The sequence below is a fragment of the Panthera uncia genome (genome assembly GCF_023721935.1).
Source record: "Panthera uncia isolate 11264 chromosome B3 unlocalized genomic scaffold, Puncia_PCG_1.0 HiC_scaffold_1, whole genome shotgun sequence".
Taxonomy (NCBI): domain Eukaryota; kingdom Metazoa; phylum Chordata; class Mammalia; order Carnivora; family Felidae; genus Panthera; species Panthera uncia.
This window is the reverse complement of record NW_026057582.1, coordinates 53,020,836-53,041,473: the sequence shown is the minus strand read 5'-3', so window position 1 is coordinate 53,041,473 and position 20,638 is coordinate 53,020,836. Positions and strand designations below refer to the sequence as shown.

Genomic DNA, 20,638 nt, shown 5'->3' with positions numbered 1-20,638 from the left:
AGGTGAAAGGTGAACAGATGACCAGCCGATAGAAATAATAAGAGCCTAACTCTAGCAGTGACCAGCAGGGTGGGAGAAGAGGAGAGAGATTATAGAGACATTTAGGGGCTAAAATAAATGGAGTCAGATGATTAATCTGTATGTGGAGGATAAAGAGGAAAGGGAGAGGGGAAAAGAATAGAGAAGGAAGAGTCAAGCCTAATATGCAGGTTTCCAGCATGACAAGTGGATGATGGCAGTTGCTTTACCAGGGTAAAAGATTGAGAGGTGGGAAAAAGGTTTGGAGGTCAAGATGAAGAGTCTGTTTTTGGAAATGGTAAATTTAAATGGCCTGTGGGACATCCCACCAGGCTGCTATATAGACACCAGGATCTCAGGAGAAAGGTCAGAGCTAGACAGATAAGGCATATAGATAGTAATTTAAGTAAAACCTCCCCCACCGCCTAATCACCACTTGAAATGGAAACCACACACAAAAGTATCACACTCAGAAATTAGGTGTGCAGAGAAACCTTGCCAAATGGAGACTAACATTAAGAACCATTCAGTTACTCAGGCAGTTGGCTCTGTCTTCTGATAAAACAAATCAATATAATCTCTCCAAGTGAAACCATGTTATCTTCCTTAACTTTGCTGTTGATCAAAACCAAACTCACTCTCTTCTCTTAGGTTCTATTCATTTATGCATTAAACGTGTGTTTGCTAATTAATGTAGCCCAAATATCAATAGCCTTATCTGTTTAGCCCTGACCTTACTCCTGAGATCCTGGGCAAGAGAGACCCTGCCCAGATCTGGGGCACTTCTTTTGAATCTAAAGTGCATTGTTCTACTCCAAATGTTTAATTGTTTATTTTAAAATGAAATAATTATGTCATGGATTGAAAGAAGTAATATTCAAATATTATAGTCATCCCAACTTTTAAAATATTTTAAATATGCCCTTTAAACAATAAATGTTGACCTCCAAAAAAATCAGTACAATAGCCTCTTGATATAGTGAGTGCTCTACTTTATAAGGTATTCATCATCACCTCATCCAAATCCTACAGTTCAGAGACTGGATTTCTTGAAAAAGTAAAAACAAAAAAATAATTTAGTAAAACTCAAAGTTTCGTCTTGAATCTTACTTCAATATAGTTAGATTTCACAAGACAATAAGGTTCTAATCACATCCTGATTGGTACAGATTTATGCAGAGTTTATGCAAGAATTAATGGACATTATTAAGAAAGTCACTCCACGCATACTGATATGGGATTATGCCTGAAGATATACAAAGTCATCCACAGCTGGAAACACACTAAAATAATAAGCCTACAGTTGCAAATGCTGTTTGAATTATGAATATCTTTTCTATTTTTAGATAGTACTGATCTTCACTTATAGTAGAGATACGTTATTTTAAATTGTCATTCTTTAAAATTCATATATATGTACATATAATCCCTATACAGAGAGAAAATTAAGAAAATACATTACTGACATGTGTGATAGTTTCTTCATTCAGAAAATTCCTAAGAAGTTTAAATTTTCATCTTAATGGGAAAAAGAGGACTATAGTCACAATTAAATTCATGTGCCTATTACATTAGATAAGTAGAGTTTAAAATGTGTTTACCTGATGCAAAAATTGTTACCATGAACATGGAAAGGATAACAGACACACTTAGAGGCCACCCAAGAGATGTGCCATCCTACTTTTAATTGATTAACTTATAGATTATTTCTAAATTATTAAGGAAAGAAACTAACATTTATTGAAGAGCCACCTAGCCAGTCATTGGATTATATGTACTTTACCTAATTTAATCATTTCAATTTACTCTATTATTAGCCTCACTTCATAAAAGAGAAAAAGAAGCTTATACAAAGGCCTTGTGGTGATTTTCAAATATATTCAAAAATTCTTTCCAAAATTGGAGTCTAATTCTCTTCCCCTTGAGTATGGGCTGGATTTAGTGACTTAGAATATGGCATAAGTATTGCTTTGTGATTTCTGATGAGATCATAAAAGACATTGAGACTTCCTCTTGGATGGTTCATTCTGAGGCACACTAGCGGCCATGTCATGAAGATTCCAAGCAGCCTGTACTAGTCAGGTCAGGTTTTCATAACAAAATACCACAGACCAGGTTGTTTAAACAACAGAAATTTATTTTCCAGAGTTCTGCAGGATGAGAACTACAAGGCCAAGGTGCCATCTGATCCAGTTCCTGGTGAGAACTCTCTTTCTGGCTTGTGGACAGCTGCCTTCTTACTGTGTCCTCACATACTGGAGGCAGAGAGCTCTGGTGTTTCTTCTTCTTATAAGGGCACCAGCTTTTATCAGATTAGAGCCCCATCCTTATGACCTTTTATTTAACATTTATTACTTCAGCACAGGCTCTGTCTCCAAAAACAGTCACACTGGAGGTTAAAGCTTCACTGTATGAATTTTGGGAAGACACAAATATTTAGTCCATAGCACAACCCAGTGGAAAAATTCACATGGCTAGGAACTAAAGCCCCCAGCTAACAGCCATGTGAATTAGCCAGCTTGGAAACAGTTCTTCCAGGTATGGTCAAGCCTTCAGATAACTGTAGCCTGGGTCAATATCTTAAATGTACCTCAACAAAGACCCTAAGCTACAGCCACCCAGCTAAGCCTGCCCTAAATTCCTTACTCTCAGGAACTATATGAAAACACAAATATTTGTTGTTTAAGCCACTAAATGTTGGAGTAACTTGTAACAGAAATGGATAACTAATATATGTAGGTATCAGTCAGTAAGCAATAAAACAGGGATAAGAAACCAGGTTTTACTGATTGCTGAAGTATGAGCTCTTTCTACTACCCACACTACCTACATAGTCTCTCCAATATTTAAAAACTCATTCATTTATTGTGAGACTTTACATATATTACTTCAGTTCATCTTAATAACATTGAGAGGTTGGTTTTATAATAAAAAATATACAAAAGTATGTTTTTGTAATTAAAATTGTTTACATCAAATAAAAGATAAGGCTTTGACATTATAAAGCTCTACCTCTAAAGATCACTTCAATCTGGACAAATTCAGTGACATATCTGGTTCCTTGCTTCCACAGTTTTCCTCCCTAACCTGTATTACACACATCAGGGGGATTGAAATTTTAAAATGTAAATCAAACCATGTTCCTCTTTTACTTAAAATCCATTCCATGACTTTGTGACTTCTTATTGGTTACACTTAAAATAGCTACATACGAGGACTAATCCTAATCAGATGGTAAAGCAGTTGGTGGCAACCCATTGCAAATACAGTCAATACACTCTGTACAATTGCCTTCATTTCTTTTCACTTCCCCACACAGGTCTGTTTCTGTCCCATGAATCCATGAACCCATCCTCAATCTGGTCTCAGAGTCTTTTCAACTTACAAGCCAAGAAAGAATATGATCTTAAGGGAATTAAAGATGAGCTCATCAGTTTAAAAGGTTATGGGGTAGCTAACGAGTACAAGCACTAGGAAGTAAAGACAGGACACTGAAAACTTCAGAACATAGACAAGAATAGAAATAAAGTTTATTGAATGCTTTAATAAAACATTCCACACACTAGTTATAAAAATAGAAACATCTATTTCTATAAGGAAACTAAATAAGTTGGAATTTACTTGTACCCCTAATTTCTCTGGCCAAATTCCATTAACCACAGATATCTAGGTCAATAGGTTAATTCACCTGTCTGTTCTGCCTTTGCTCTCTGTCACACAATGTCTCAAATTCTCTCTCCTACTGAGTGGGTACCAACCTTAAGTACACACAGTTGCATACTTAAAGGGACCATGCGCTCACATTGGACCAAGGTCCGTGTTCAGACTGCAATTGTAATAACCATTGGTTCTGCCTCTCCTGGCAACTACCTCTTATGTCTTACCAAGAATCCGTGCTCTCTTTTGTCTCTTCTTTTTTTCTGCTTCTCTTTAGATTTTTTTTAAGCTTATTTCTCAATCTTACACGTTATGCATTCCTAATACTCCACTAAATCCTGGGGCTCTCTATTCTCTCTCTGATTCCTTTTTCCCTACTTTTGCTCAACATGGAAAAAACAATTTATTTCTCTCAGAAATCCTACTGTTTTTCTGACAGTAGCACCAAAAAGATAATTCCCCTAAGAAATCTTATGTATCTACGATTCTTGACACTAGAATTGTCTTTATTTTTAAGTGTCCTCACTCTTGCTAGGTATGTAGTAAAAAGGAAAATCATAACTACAGTGGACTTGTAACCTCCTAGTTAGGTTTTAGGTTTTATAACTCATAAGACAGAAAAGCAAATATGGTCAAAATTGTACTTCTAAGTCTCCTAGGAGACCCACAGTGGAGACTAATATATGATCACTCAATAAATTGATCACAGTTTTCCTTTCAGGGTGACTGCGTTACTCTTTTTTGGTTTAACACCAGATGAAAGAATAGGTTTCTGTTTGGAGCCCAAATTGTACTAAAAAATAATTATCATTAAACATTGGAATCACAGTCTCACGCTAAGATTTCATGCTATGAGAGGCAGGAAAGAACTGAGGAACACCTGAGGGAGAACAGCAGACTAACATCTCCCTTCTCACTCTTACTTGGGTCAGACACCCTAAGTAGAATGGTGAAATCATCCGTGTGATTTAAATTTCTCTCTCCTCTCACTGTCTCTCCCTGTTACCTCTTGCTAAATTTGCCTTAAATCCATGGGGGATGTGACTACAGAACATATGTATAAGGCCATTAGCTATCCCAACTGAATGACAGCGACAAGACAATTTAACCAAAATAACTGTTGTATGAAACACATAACTTAAAATTTTAATGTGAAAATCTATGTATCCAGTTTCCCTTTGGGTACTAAGAGAGAGGCTATCTGCATGATGTGGAATTTTGTCTTAGTTTCTATCCTTAACATCATTTAATTATACTTGCCCATCCAATCAAGAAATGTGTAATACACATTTACACCATTTACTCATTATTTAGTAGATTTTCAGGTACAAATTTTTCTTTACAACTCCAAGCCTAGGCCTAAAAAGTAAAAGTTAGGTAAACTTCCTACCTGGTAATTTTAGCCACCTTCACCTTCTCCTTGGAAGAAAAGCAATTAGGTGTTAATTGGATGGTTGTAAGGAGAGCCTGCAGAGTTCCAGACAAACTGGATATGTCGGGTTAGAAAGAGAATGATTGTTCTCATCGATTTAGATTGGACACCTGGTAGGCCCTTTAGAGGACCTCGTACCAATTCTCAAAAAAGAGCAATATGGACTCAAAATGACCAACCAGATATAAAGAATCATGATCATTTTATTATCTGCCAATAGTTTTGTAAAAACTACCAGCATAGAAAATTAAAGGTTTTATTGCTGGACAGATGGGCATGCATGCTGGGAAGCCATATAGCTGGCCCACACAAAACGGATGAACAATTCCTGATTTTCATAACACTGCACTTGAAGACACAGCAATTTTCAGCCTAAGCAATAAGGCCAATGGAATAGGAAAAATTTCTTTTTAATATTTTTCTGGATAGTTAAATGTGAGTATCTAGAGAATTTCTATTTATAGTTAGCTTGGCTGCACTTGGCATGCCTCCTACCAGGATTCATTATCCCACTCAGCTTCAGGTGCTTCAGGGAGGTGGGAGAGAAGGCCATGCCCACATTGCCTTGATCTCTGCTATCTGTTAATCCTGTCTAACTATGGCAGCAGCTGAGTTACATTATTGCTCCTCTGGGGCTATTTATATTTAACACAAGATGCAAGCAATGGTTCCCAAATCCTGGTCTAGGAAACATTAAAAATATAGTTTCTTTGGACCATAATATCTATGATTATGGTTTAACAGGTCTGGGGGCGGGGGGTAGAGAGTGGAGGAACTTGCCAGAAAACTATATTTTAGCTAGTATTTCCAATAAACATACTCCCATTTAGGGCCTTAAAGGTCAAAAAGCATCAGAACCCAGGGTAATAAATCTCTAATAGTACAACTTAACTCATGGGCAATGGGTATAAAAATTTTGGAACAGAAATCACGCATTAGTAGCTGCCTATCCACCTTGCTTGAACACTAACCAGGTTGAGCTGTTGTAAATTTCCATCTAGCCAACATCTGAATGCAGAAAGTTTGAACAAAATGACTTTTCCAACTTCACTTTAAGAATTATATGCAGTGATGAGCTAGTAAACGTTTAGTAACTGGATCCTGGGGGAAAAGTGTGTGTGTGTGTTTATTACACATTTTCCTAATATAAAAGATATGTAGCCTACATATAATAATAAAATACACAATATTCTTTGTTGTGAATTCCACATACCTCTAATTTCAGTGTGAGTTATTTTTAGAAAATCTATGAGTTTTTCTAATTTTATTGCCAATAATGGTGTTCCAAAATAAGGCTATGACTATGCACTTGATTACTATCCAATTCAGCCAAGATGTCACTCATATCATTAACAAATGAGTGTGGTTGTGACACAAAAGCTGGCTGATAATTTTGTGTACATTAAAACATTAATATTAAAGTGGAACACAAAAGGCCTATGCAAGAACTTTACTCTTCAATGATGCAAGTGATTGCCTGACTAAATTTGATAATAGTCTATGAATACTGGAAGCACATTTCTTCATGTTGTCTATGCTATTCACAATTTAACAACTACAGACATGAAAGACTTAAATTTAATCAGCATTTAACATTTTCTCCATCATTTTAAAAACTTAAACAATCAAGACACTAAATCAAGTCCTCAATTTGCACCATTTTCTGATTGCTATGATGTAAAGATTCCCACCTGGCTAATTTGAAGCTACTGACATGATATCGCAGAGGGCTAAGTTTGGAGAGATGTATGGCAGTGTCTCTTCTACCAGACAATTGATGTATATAACCTTAAGAGCAGAGATAATGGTTAAAAGTAATTTAAAAATTAGGAAGTTATGAATTTTGCATATTGAGTACTTTTGTTTTAATATAAATTATAAGTTTCTATAATTTGATTTTTAATAATGGTATATTTAACATCTGGTTCTCAAAGTGCCTGTAAATTTAACATTTGACTCTCACAAGCTAGTTAGAACCACTGTTCCATGGATGTCTACAATGTAGAGGTGAGAAGAGGTAAGGCAACATAGGTTAGACAGCTCATGTAGTGGAGGAGAGGAGGAGAAGACAGACTATGTGAAGAAAAATATAGAAAAAACTTTATCTGCAACCTTCACTCTCAGATATTCCCATTTCTTAATTATATAGGTGGCAACTCACCAGCAGACTTCAACAGAAGGATGAAATTCGATTAACTGAGAGTGGGCCATGGTCACTCAACAGGGCACCTTCTCTAAAAGCAGTGGGCCAGTGGTTTTCAACCCTGTTGACCATCAAATCAGCCACAATTTGTTTTATTTATAAACACACACACACACACACACACACACACACACACACACATACACACACATATCAGGACCACCTAAACCAAAACTTCCTAAGATGATTCTACACTGGAAACTACTTTGAAGTTTTAACCTGGAATGTTCAACATTTAATTGTGTCTATTGATTCACATTAAAGAGTCCATAAACTCATCTTGACACTAGGTAACTACCATATCAATTTCAACAAGTATACAAAAAAATCCATTCTTGTGTTTAAATAGGAAACTGTATGCTACATATTCTTTTTGGAATAAGCTATAATAAAGAAGAATCCCATTTACAAAATTTCTTACCATTTTTTTCTAGTATCCAGTCATAAATTCCTCAGGTGTGAAAAATTCATATTTACAATATTCTATTGCTTTGCTGTATTTTCAAAATTGAAAGATGAAGAAACAAACTTTGATCTGAGAATATAATGACAGGGATAGAAAGAATACTTTTTAGGACCTATTTTCAAAATTTTGTGTAGGGAATGATATTTCAGATTTGGAAAATCCCATTACTTTAAATGGGATTTACATGGTTACATTCCAAACTACTTTGAAATTTTAACCTAGAATGTCCAACTTTGATGGTGTCTATTTGACTTACACTCAGATAACTTACTTTTATAAGTCACTCTTTTCAACACTCAAGTTCTTTGAAGTTAAGAAGTAGCCAACTAACATTTTTAAGCTTTCAATCAATTTTACCGTAATTATCAAGCTAAGTAAAGATTATTTTAATAACAAAACACAAAACTATTTCTGAAAAACCTTTATGTAATCAAAATAGTTTAAATAGATTTAAAAGGATTCCAATCTGAACTTTAACTTAGAAATATTAGTAATCATCTGATGTTTCAATGCTTGGCATTATAGTGAAAGCATCATATCAGAACATTTCTATTTATTAGTTAAATTGCTAATCTTGAATGTTTTCACATTTTAACCATTTTTCTAGTTGTTAGTCTCTCATTAGGGAGGTCAGCATTCTCCTGATAACATATAAGCAGTTTTGCTGGACACCCTCTCAGTCACCGTTGTCTCCATTTACGTACGACTTCCCCCTCCATTCCCACACCTCACAGTGATGGTGTGTCAATATCGGTGACAGTGCCTGGAAGAGCATGAATCATTTTGGATGACAATCACCTAAATAATGTTAGTAGCACAACCATAAGGCCATCAGTTGCCCAGTCTAGGGTTCAATTATCTATTTTCCCCCAAGTTAACTAACACTCAGTTTTATAGACACAATGATTAATTGTACCCTAGGACCTAGGCAGATAACTGGGGCGCAAACCATAAAATGTTACTATCTGTCCACAGTGCTAACTTTCCATTTATCATTTCATTTTTGTTCACTTATTTCCATCTGTTTATTGCTTACAAACCCTTCTAGTTAATATATTAGTCAGATACCACCTAATGTTCTTTGGCACTTATTACTGTTCCCATTAAGCTAAAATTCTAAAATAGCTTTTTGAATACTGGATTTTTATCCTTGCCAATGTGAAATTGTAAAACCTTCTTTATCCATTCATTGCATCAAAAACTTGATTTCCCCAGATGCTAAATCATTAATCTTGTCTGGATGTATTTCAAGATCAAAGCTCCCATTTTAATAAATTTACATGACAACCAACAATAAATCCTCAGATGCCCACCTTTTTGGATCACAACCTGACTAAATTCTTCAGCTGAAGCTGATCCTACACTACTTCTGGATTTGGAAACAAAGAACATATTTAGGGGATTAGATTTAGACAGAGACAGCAAGAAATCTTCCTTTTACATATTTTTTCCTTTTTCTGAGCCCATGCAATAAATTTAGCTCTGCAGGTTAACGGAAAACATGGATGTTATTATACATGCTGCTTTGTTCCCTCTGGCTCTCTTCAAAATATCTAAGACTTGGGCCTCAAAGAATTTTCTGTAACAGAACTTTGCTGCCACCAACTGAACACATTCACCCAATGCAAGTGGACTTTTTTACAAATTTGTCTGGAAAGAAAGACGAAGGAAAGATCAAATATTCTCTTGGACCAGATCCCAAACCTTAACCAGGACTCCATTTCTAATGCATTTCTAATCAGTAATACCATCAGAGCAATGGCAGTCCTCTCATCCCTCCTAGACCAATTTATATTCATATAAAACTCCTCCCTTATATGTAAGCAAAGAGCACTTGTTTTATTCATATCAACAAGCATAAATCAAAGGCTTTGTGTCAGGAGTATCATGTCATGAAATAGTGACATTGAACTGGTCAGTGAGCTGGGCTAAACGGGTCACCAGGTCAGAAAAGCAAACTTCTAATCAATCGCATTCTCACTGGTGAATTCTTATCTTTTAAAAATGCAGCAAAGTCTCTACAGGTGATTCTAATTTCTTCTCTCTGGGCCAGATCCATAGCCCTCCCTTAAAGAAATGGATGTCATTTAGTCAACTGGTCCAAGATCTTAGCAACACACAGTATCACCAGGTAAGATACACATTCTAGGGGCGCACGGGTGGATCAGTCAGTTAAGCATTCGACTTGCCTCAGGTCATGATCTTACATTTGGTGAGTTCAAGCCACGCACTGGGCTCTGTGCTGACAGCTCAGAGCCTGATGTCTGCTTCAGAATCTGTGTCTCCCTCTCTCTGTCCCTGTCCCACTTTGTTCTGTCTCTCTTTCTCTCAAAAATAAACATTTTTAAAACTTTTTAAGTAAAAATAAAATAAAATACAAATTCTAAGACCCCTCCCCAGACCTACCAATCAGAACCTCCCAGAAGAGGGTTTGGGCAACAGAAGATCCCAATTCACAACCAGAGTTGAGGATCACCAGCTTAGTCCTATTCCCTCATTTTCTTGTTGGGGGAACAGTCTCAGAAAAGTAAAAGCAATCCACCAAACTATGCACAGGACCTCCAGGAAAACCCTGAGAAGGCCGGGAGCCCTGGGTTTAGAGAGTGTAGTAGCTGAGTTCACTAGTGAAGCTTAATCTATATGGAAACACTTCCAACATGTTGACCTTTGCCATATGCTTTGTTCTCTTGAACAGTTGAGCACAAACGAGATGAAAATGCTGTTTTGGAAAAGAAAATAGTCCTACAAAGATAATAAGGAGAATAGCTTTAGTTTATTTTCATTTCATACTTGCCCCATTTAGTCTGAAATTTTTGCCTTGAACCTATGGAAGCTGAAAATATGACACTAATATTTTCTCCTGATATAGACAGCCCACATATAAAATGTTTTATGGTAAATTAACATACATGTGAAGATTTTCACATATTTGACCTTATATCTATAGTATACAAAAGGAAATAAAAGATGGTATAATATTTATTCCTACAATTTTATAATTTATTTTTTACCTTCCTCTTGGGAGGATTCATTTCAAGTTTCTTTTAGTGTCTTATAAAAAAGATTTATCCACCATCACTAATGAAACAGAGTTAATGTTTTACTCCTCCTACTTCTTGGACTCCCAACTCTACCAGCCCTGTCCCCATCCATCCCTAGCCTTAGATCACCCAGACATAACTTTGCTTCAAGGCTCACCCTGGTTCATCTACCTTCTTGCTTAGCGGTAACCTTCCCTTGCTCTCCTAGTGAGCACCCAAGCATCCTTGGAATTAAATGGACACTGCTGCCCCCACCTGATTAAGATGGCATCATTCTTGACAGTAAGAAGCTGGTTTTACACAACACACTTTCTCTTTTTGGAAATGCAATTTGTGCTGATTTATGGGGACTAGGGAAGAAGCAAGCAAGAAAGAGGTTAGTGGTGGCTTGACACCACCATGAGTGACAGCTATATATCTATACAAGGCAAGACTCCTCACCAGAAATCTGATAGGATCAAGGAATGGGACATCTTTGGGTGAGGAGGCAGGTCAAACAGAAGGAATGAAATGGTCAAGCAGACAAGCTGCTTTCAGTTAACAAAGACTCAGTCATTAGAGCGGTATAAGTGTATAAGAAACTCTACCCTCATACTCCTGTGGAAAAGTGCAAAACTAAAAGCAAAAGCACTTTTTATTCCTGCTTTTTCTTTTTCATTTTATTTTGAGAGAGAGAGAGTGTGTGCACATGGGGTGGGAGGGGCAGAGAGAGAGAGGAAGAGAAAGAATCCCAAGCAAGCTCTGTGCTGTCAGCATGGAGCCTGACGTGGGACTCAATCCCACAAACCGTGAAATCATGGCCTGAGCCAAAATTGAGAGTCCTATGCTTAACTGAGCCACCAAGGCGCCCCTTTACTCCTGCTTCTTAACAGAATACAGAATGGATTCAGGAATTCTGAGGACGGTGGAGTGCACTAATATGATTCTGCCCCTGTAAGGACTTCAGAATATCATTGGAAGACAGAGAAATCCAACAGATTTGGTGCCAGAAGACAGATCAAAAGAAAAGCCAAACCAAAAAGAGAGAGGAAAAAATAAGTCATCCAGTCACTGGAAGGACTAGCTTAGAAGTACACAGATTCCCATTATTAACTTAGAAGCCATTCTACAGTAGATGAAGGTGCTGAAATTACAGATAAAACTATTGAGTACCAACTAGGTTTCAGGCACTAGTGATAGAAATGAGTGAGTTCCACCTCCAAGATGTTTCAGTTCTCCTCCCATTTCTGAACATATTATATGTCTTGGAAATATAACATTATGTCTTCCCCTCAGTCCTGATATGCCCTTATTATCAAAACTAAAAGTTTCCATAAGAAGTTACTAGTTGGGGGAAGGGAGGGGAGAGGTAATATCTTGGCTAATTATTATCATAAAGAATAATGTTAAATCTAAATCCATTATATTTATCAGATATTGTCCTCTAATTAAATAAACAACACGAAAATAATCCCATTCAATAATCCCACTCCTGTAAGAGTATATTTTACAGCCAACTCATTCGGGTAGAGCCAATTATATAGATTTTTATAAAAACTCAGTATTCTGCAGAGATCATACTGCAGTTCTATTATAGCAAGGTAAAACTTGGCCTTGACTATTTGCAGACTGAAGTAATATCTTTGATACTTTAAGATATAAAAATTCAAAGTTAGCAACCAAAAACATGTTCTAAGCTCTTGAAGTTGTAAAACTCCTTTTTTTACAGAAAAAAAAATGTGGTTCTTCCCACTAGTGTCTTTGAGCTGACACTGCCAGGGTTAGAATTGTATTTGACCAAAAAAAGCACAGAGAAACATATTTAGTTGTGTTCATCTGGACAGTAAATGACCGTATACAACATCTGCACTGACTCCTAAGTCTCTCGAGTCCCATGGAGATGTACTTGGCCAACAGCAGGCTGCTTCAAGTGTGCTTTCACAGGTCTGTGGGGCCTCCCATTGTTAATTCACCTATCCCAGCTATTATAGTCAGCTGCTGTTTGGTATCATATGGGAAAGTCTGCCAGCCACAGACTGCTATAGCATTTTACCTGGACGCTTTGCTGCTAGAAAAATTCTCATGCACATTTGATCTTGAGAGAAAGTTTATTGGAAGTTTATTAGAAGTGCATCTCCGAGAGTTCCATTATATATCCCTATGACCAACCTTTATGGTCCCTATGACCCACCCTTATAGTATAGTGGGAAAGCCCACAGAAGAAGAAAATTTTCAAATTTTCAAAATAAAATTGTTAGTATTGTTATATAAAATATTTTAATTAATCAATTCATCATCAAGGTTTCAAGAATTTGTGAAAACTTCTAACATGATTTGATTATAACCTAATACTGCCACGCACATTGGTGGTAAAGGAATACAGTTCCACACAGATAACTCAATACATCTCCATTTCAGTGATTATCAATAGTTCACTGTGACATAAAGTCTACATTAAGTCACTTGAGGCATATACCAAGTACCTAAGAAATATGGCTACAGAGGATGAAGTGTCTCTCAATGATATTCATTCATACTCTCATTGATGCATTTCTATCATTGTAAAGTGTATCATGTAGTCCCAACAATCCCATCTGTATGCTTATACCCCAATGTAAAACCAGTAACCTCAAACATTTACCTGAATCATTCAGATCCTTATAGATATATAATCACCCTGCTCATAATTGCTGAGTAACGAGTTAGCCTTTTGTTTAAAAAGAGTGGCACTCATCTATCTCACTTGAGATGTTTGAGCACTCCAAGAAATCCTTGGTACCCAAAACTGTCTCCCTAATTTAAAAAACTTCAATCTCTGAAATTTCACATCTAGGAACTTATACTGGATTCCATTTCTAAATGGAAAATATCTCCCAAACTTTACATATTTTACTATCCTACACTAAAAATCATTTACTAGAACTGAATTCTTCAGTTGGGAATTGAAGCACCATGACCTGAAAGGAGAGAGACAGTTATAAAAGAAGGAATGACAAGGGCGCCAGGGTGGCTCAGTCAGTTAAGCACCTGACTCTTGATTTCAGCTCAGGTCATGATATCGCGATTTGTGGGATCAAGCCCCAAGTTCTGCCCCTACATTGTGGAGCCTGCTTAGGATACTCTCACTCCCTCTCTCTCTCTCCCCCTCCCCTCCTAATGCTCTCGCTTTCTCTAAATAAATAAACTTAAGAAGGAAGAGGAAGAGGAGGAGGAGGAGGAGTAATGACCAAAGAAATGGCGATTCAGAGCCAGAGCGCTGAGAACTTCCCTACTTTCCCAGTTAGTTAGTAGCCAAGCAGCCCACAGAGACATCCTGGCACACCAATATATTCCTTCTATCACAATGGTATCAGAAAAAGAAAAATGGCACAGGAGACAAGATGGAATCACGGGAATATCTGGCCATGGTAGATATTTTTCACAAGAAGTTTCCGTTATGGAAAACAGAAAACCATAGTAGAAAGAGGACCAAGTCACATCACATCTCTGAGCTACATTTTCTTATATATATAATGTTGGAAATATATCAACAACAGCCCACCTTGATCCTAGTGACCATCAAATAAGAAACTGTATGTGAAAGCATTTTGAAAATCATTAAGTATCATTTATCAAAGGTAAAATATATCACACACAACAGACTCTTTACCAACAATAAAGACATGTTCCTGAATTCCTGTTTGGTTGCCAAAATATAAGCCCCTGATGAGTTGGTTGTTTTGTTTTGTTTTGTTTTTCTGATGTGTCTTTATGACCCAAGATTGCCTTCAATAAATCCATAGAGCTTTGTCTGCCATTTTCATTGCTTTCTCTTCTTCCATTTGTGGGTGGTGTAAAAACTTGGAAGTAAGAATGGTAGCTGTTTCTGATTTCCTAGCTTCTCTGCACTGCCACTGTCGAGATTCATTTTGGGTTTTTTGCTTGTTTTTTTCTTTTTTGTCTCTTCTATTGGTCCATCTTTAACTGAATCTGCAGAAGCTCTAAGCATCAAAGATCTGTGTGAAGAAAATGAATCCAGAGAGGAAGAAATCATAGAAAAAGAATGGTTGAGATGGAAGCTGATAGAAGTTGCATTTGGGAAACAACCTTCAAGGTCAGAGCAACTGTTAACCATTCATTTAACACAGTTACATACTATGTTGAATAGACTAGTAAATACAGATAACAAACAGCACTATTAATATGCAAAGACACTGAGGAACTTATCCTGGAAAGTGGCTGATAAAATGAAGCAAAATGAGAAGACAGAATTTTAAAGTGTAAGGTAGACCAAAAAGCTTTTGAATCCATACCACTTCCTCTAGGAACATGAGTGGCCAAAAAAGTCACTAAATTTATTCTGTGGTCCAAGTTCTACAAGTGAGCATTGATCATGGTTTTTAAATTTTCAAAAGGAGAACAAGTGGAAATCAAAGTAACTATTCTAATCTATCTAATAATGGACATACCTCCTGATAATCACCACTGCATTAGTCAATCATAATAGTGAAACTGAAATATGTCTCCAAGTTTATATAATACAGCATAAATTTTAAAGCAACTTAAAATAAGGCAATGAGAAAAAGAAAGACAAAGCAAAATACACCAGGAAAAAGAATAATTTATTTGGTCAAAACCTAATCAAATAATACTTGCTGAACATTTACTATATGTGAAAGCTACATTTTATTTTATTTTTTTAAAATTTTTTTTTAATGTTTATTTATTTCTGAGGCAGAGAGAGACAGAGCATAAGTGGGGGAGGGTCAGAGAGAGAGGGAGACACAGAATCAGAAGCAGGCTCCAGGCTCTGAGCTGGCAGCACAGAGCCTGACGCCGGGCTCGAACTCACGGACCGTGAGATCATGACCTGAGCCGAAGTCGGACACTCAACCGACTGAGCCACCCAGGCGCCCCTGAAAGCTACATTTTAACTTGAGTATCATTTTGCTTATTCCTCTTACTAACACTATAAAATAAAGGATATTAGCCCTATCTTGAAGATAAAGAAATTGAGACTCAGAGACATTTTTCTATGGTTACATAGCTACAAAGTTAGGTAATAAGCATTCAGACTGACTCCAAATCCTAAGTTCTTTCAGTATAATAACTTACTCTTAATGTAACAGGTTTCTTAAAGGAACAGTAGATTCAACAATTATGAAATGGGTCCCCAGTCTGACTTTGGCTCAGGTCATGATCTCATGGTTCATGACTTTGAGCCCCATGTTGGGCTCTGCTCAGAGCCTGGAACCTGCTTTGCATTCTGTGTCTCCCTCTCCCTCTCTCTCTCTCTGCTCCTCCTCCGCTTGTGCATACTATCTCTCCCTCTCTTTCTCTCTCCCTCTCTCTCAAAAATAAATAAAACATTTTTAAAAAACAAAATGGGTGTCCAAAGCCACAGATGCTAGGCTGTATTTACAACAAATGCTGAGTGATCTTTCTAACAACTTTAGAGAGCATGAATAATATGGTTATTTTAGGGATAAAGAAAAGACTAAAGTGGGGGTAAGTTGGTACCTTTACTGAACACTTTCCGTGAAGCAAGGAAAGAGAATCACCATGAACCATTGATGTCCAGACACATGGGAAAATAAAACAGATTATAAACAATTACTAGGTAACATAAGGGTTGAAATGCCCTAAGCCAACATGAAGAAGTACCAACATACAATTGAAAAAAGAGAAATATATTTTCACTACAGAAGCCAGTGGTCCCTATTTAAAACATTTTTCATTTTCTAAGATTTCAATCATACTCTTTTCTTACTTAAAAACAATTTGGACATTTTTAAGGACAACAATGCAGTGCTCAAAAGCAACTGAAAGGCTAGAGCAGAAAAGAGTTCTTATTCTCTTCTTCTGTTATAATTCTCCACAGTGTCTTAGTTTGGTATCATTTCTTCCCACCTCACCTCAGTACATCACTCTGGCAAATGATAAGGAAGTCAGATAAATGAATATAAAAAAAAAATTTTAAACCTTAAAGATTTTCCATTACAAGAAAAGAGCTAAATTTAAAAATTTAGAGTTAAAATTAATCAAAGGGAAATTCATAAACATACTTAACGTATGACAGGAAAATGCTTCAGCGTTTTTAATAGCAAAGTAACAATCACTTTCCTCAGAGATTAATCATGTTAAGTACACATAGAAATGAACTAGAAAATGAGATGCAATGAAAAAGACAACCCCAAAGCCAAAAAAAAATCTATTTTGAACACTCACATAATTTGTATATAAGATATAATTTGTAAAAGTTTACATGATCTACACAATTATCTTTCAATAAGTCTGAATTGTAACTGATACATATAAAAAAAAAAATGAAACTGGAAATCAGCCCAATTGTCTGTCCTGCTTTGAGAACAAAAGAACTGATACTATGTGGATGTTGAACATGAAGTATATGGTACAAGATCAATGAACCTCAAAAACACTATGCTAAAGGAAAAAAAAAAAAAGCCAGATTCAAAAGACCATACATTTGACAATTTAATTTCTATGAAACGTCCAGGATAAGTAAATCTATAAAGAAAGAAGGTAGATTAGTGGTTGCCCTGGGCTGGGAGAGCGACTGCAAATGGACAAGAGGTTTCTTCTGGGGATAATGGAAATATTCTAAAATTGGATTATGATAGTTGCACAACTCTGTAAATTTACTAAAAATCATGGAATTATACACGTCAACAGAGTGAATGTTATGGTACGTAAATTATACCTCAATAAAACTGTTACAAAAATTGTTTTTAATTACAGTCCTACCAAATGCCAGTTTAAAATCTGAAAGGGTTCCTTTCCCCTTTGTTAATGTGAAACATTAATAGTTCTCCAACAAAAATCCTCTCCTGTCATTTCTCATGAGCCGAAGGGTCCAACAGAATGGTATTTATATTTCGTTTTTCTCTGAAGCCCTCCCTATACAAATTAAGATAAATCTCAATGGAAACCATGAGCCTCTGAAACCACCAGGTCCACTTTTCTATATCACTAATAAAAGCCTACAAAGGGTCAAATTTAGGGATGGATAAACTGGACTAGGAGAATACTTATTTCTATGCATGTCTGACCACATTCAGAATACATTATTTGAATAAAATATAATTGCTCTCTCTTAAAGTACTTTATATTTTGGACTATAAGTACTCTTAAGAATAAGATTTTTGAGACTATTATTCATAAAGTTACTTTCTTAAGTTTTCAAAATTAGTGGTAATGTTTTCTGGACCTGAAAAGGGCTTTTTAAGGTCTCACTTTTGTATTATAGGCCACATCAGGTTGGGTTAGTCGTGCTCATTAATGAGAAATCTCCTGGATTTAATGGAGCAGTTACAAAGCCAATTTGAGTAGAAATAAGTTTGATAGTAACAGAAAGGGCTTATCTTCCGTTTGCTGTTTTAGGAGATATACAGATACTACTCCTAACAGCCAAACTAGTTTATGCAAAGACATTGTGCTTTTTTACAACAAACAATCCCAACAGAAGTAAATATCTTCAAATCTTGAGGGAAGAATAAATTTCTTTGAATACAAATATAGCTGCTCTGTAACTGTAACATAAGCATATACTACTAAATAAAAGATGTAACAGCAGTCATTAAATTTACCATTTAGTTCATAAGTAGAGTAACAAAAAATAACATACAATAAAGGAATAAACCAGAGATAAAGGTGAGGCAAACATCACCAAGAGGTAATGGTCTGTGGGGCTGAGAAGAGGCTTTGAATGTTAGCAGGGATTTGCTTTGAGGTGAAGCTGTTGAATATCATTTGACCTTTACCATATTCTTTACTGAAAAATATTTGCTTTCTTTTTAAATACAAACCTTCTTCCTAAACCACCATTCCACTTGAAGTAATTGCTTTCCAAGCCTATGGACAACGGACTCCCTAAGATTTCTTTCCATTGACATCCTGGATTAGGTTCACTGTTTCTTTAGATTTCATAGTTCTATCTTTCTCGAACTGTGTTTTTCTTTAGATAAAACTCATGCTCACATAATTTTTTAAATAACAGGTATTTAAGAGGTAAACTTGCAAAGCTCATTCTAACCCAAGAAATATCTCTAGATGCCTCATACTTAATAGTCTGGCATTAAAGCTTCAGTCATTTCCTCTCAGGACCATCCAGCACCGCTTTGCTGTCATCTAGCATCCAGGTTGCTGGATAAGCATCTGACACCACTCTCATTGTCCCTCCTTTGTAGGTAACCTGTTTTCTCTCACAATCGTATTGTTTTCTTTGGTGTCTTACAAGTGAACCAAACTGTGACTCATCAGATTTCAGTAAACCCTGCTTTCTAGTCTGAAGGCTTACATCATCTTTCATAGCCTCAAGACTTTTATTTTTATTTAATTTCTTCTGTTCTCTTTCTCTGAAAACCCCACTAGATAGATATAATGAACCTTTCATGCTGATTTTTTACGCCTCATAATTTTTCAACTCCTATGTTACTTCTTTTTGACTTTTAGCTCATATTTTCAGATGTTCCCTTGATGTTTTTCCTCTAGCCCTTCTATTAAACAATTGTTTTTATTTCAGCAAGCATATTTAAAATTTTCAATTCCTCTTTGTTTTCTAATTGCCCTCTTTTAAAGCAGTATTTTCAGTATTTAAGAATATCATATCAGGGTGCCTGGGTGGCTCAGTCTGTTAAGCATCCTACTTCAGCTCAGGTCATGACCTCACTGTTCATGGGTTCAAGCCCCACATCAGGCTCTGTACTGACAGCTCAGATTCTGTGTCTCCCTGTCTCTCTGTCCCTCCCCCACTCGTGCTCGCTTGCTCTCGCACTCTCTCTCTCAAAAATAAACATTAAAAAAATTTTAATAAAAAAAGAATATATCAATCCAAATCCCTCTGAGAAATGAGTTACAACTTTTTAAATTATCCTATTTCCTAGATTATCCTGATAGTTACATTTGTTGGATCCTCTTTCTGTCATTGGCTTGAACAGGTTGGAAAGATTTTTGATTGCCTGTTAATATTTATGAGTAATGACTAAGTTAATTATCAGTTACATCTCTGCCATGATATAGTCCAATGTTTTCCCACAAGTCTTTCTGCTGCATGAAAAAGCTGACTCTAAATTCTGTGATTGTAGCCAGGTATTGCAACTGGGATATTCAGATGAATAAATGGGGATCCAGCAAACCAAATGGATATGTTCTCCATGCTAACATAAGGAGGGCTCCATCCTGTAGTACAAATACTCAAACCAGGAAACTTCTGCCTCGGTAGACGGCTCAATTGCTGTAGTGGAGAGAAGCTCTGAGTTGTGGCTACCACTCAGGTAGGTGGGGGTGCACAATTACGTGCTCCAGCAGGAGGTACTCTGTGGCAGGAGGGAAGGAGAGTGGGCAGTAAATAAAGGATCTGTCCCACCTTTCAGCATAGAGTCCTTTAATTCACTGCTTGTGAAGTGCCCCCAGCATGATCTTGCTCTTGCACTTATTGACTTGGAGCCTGTCCAGGACTCCTGAGAAAGGCTACTCCATTGGCTATAGCCTTTTGAGGACATAGAAAAGTAGTTCTCAGCAGCTACTTTCCCCTTTATGCTTTATGCACCATTTCTAGTTCCAATTTACCAGAAATCTAAGTCTGTAGTCCACTGGTTCCAGCCCCACTCCATTCTCATAACTACACCTCATTGTTTGCATTTACTTTTTTAAATCTATCTATACATTTATGAATTTGTAAATTTATAAATATATATATAAATTTATAAATATATATATATTCAGTATCATTTGGGTAATTAAGGAAGGGAAAGAAAGATGGGGCGCCTGGGTGGCGCAGTCGGTTAAGCGTCCGACTTCAGCCAGGTCACGATCTCGCGGTATGTGAGTTCGAGCCCCGCGTC

General features: G+C 36.5%; 1 long non-coding RNA gene across 1 annotated transcript in view; it reads left to right on the top strand.

Annotated features, from left to right (window-relative positions):
• Positions 1 to 2,065: 2,065 nt before the first annotated feature.
• LOC125909553 (uncharacterized) overlaps positions 2,066 to 20,638 on the top strand; it is a 54,353-nt gene continuing 35,780 nt past the window's right edge. Inside the window, exons 1-2 of the long non-coding RNA XR_007453718.1 lie at positions 2,066 to 2,217; positions 14,772 to 14,889. This is a non-coding gene — a long non-coding RNA (uncharacterized LOC125909553). The remainder of the gene's footprint in view (positions 2,218 to 14,771; positions 14,890 to 20,638) is intronic.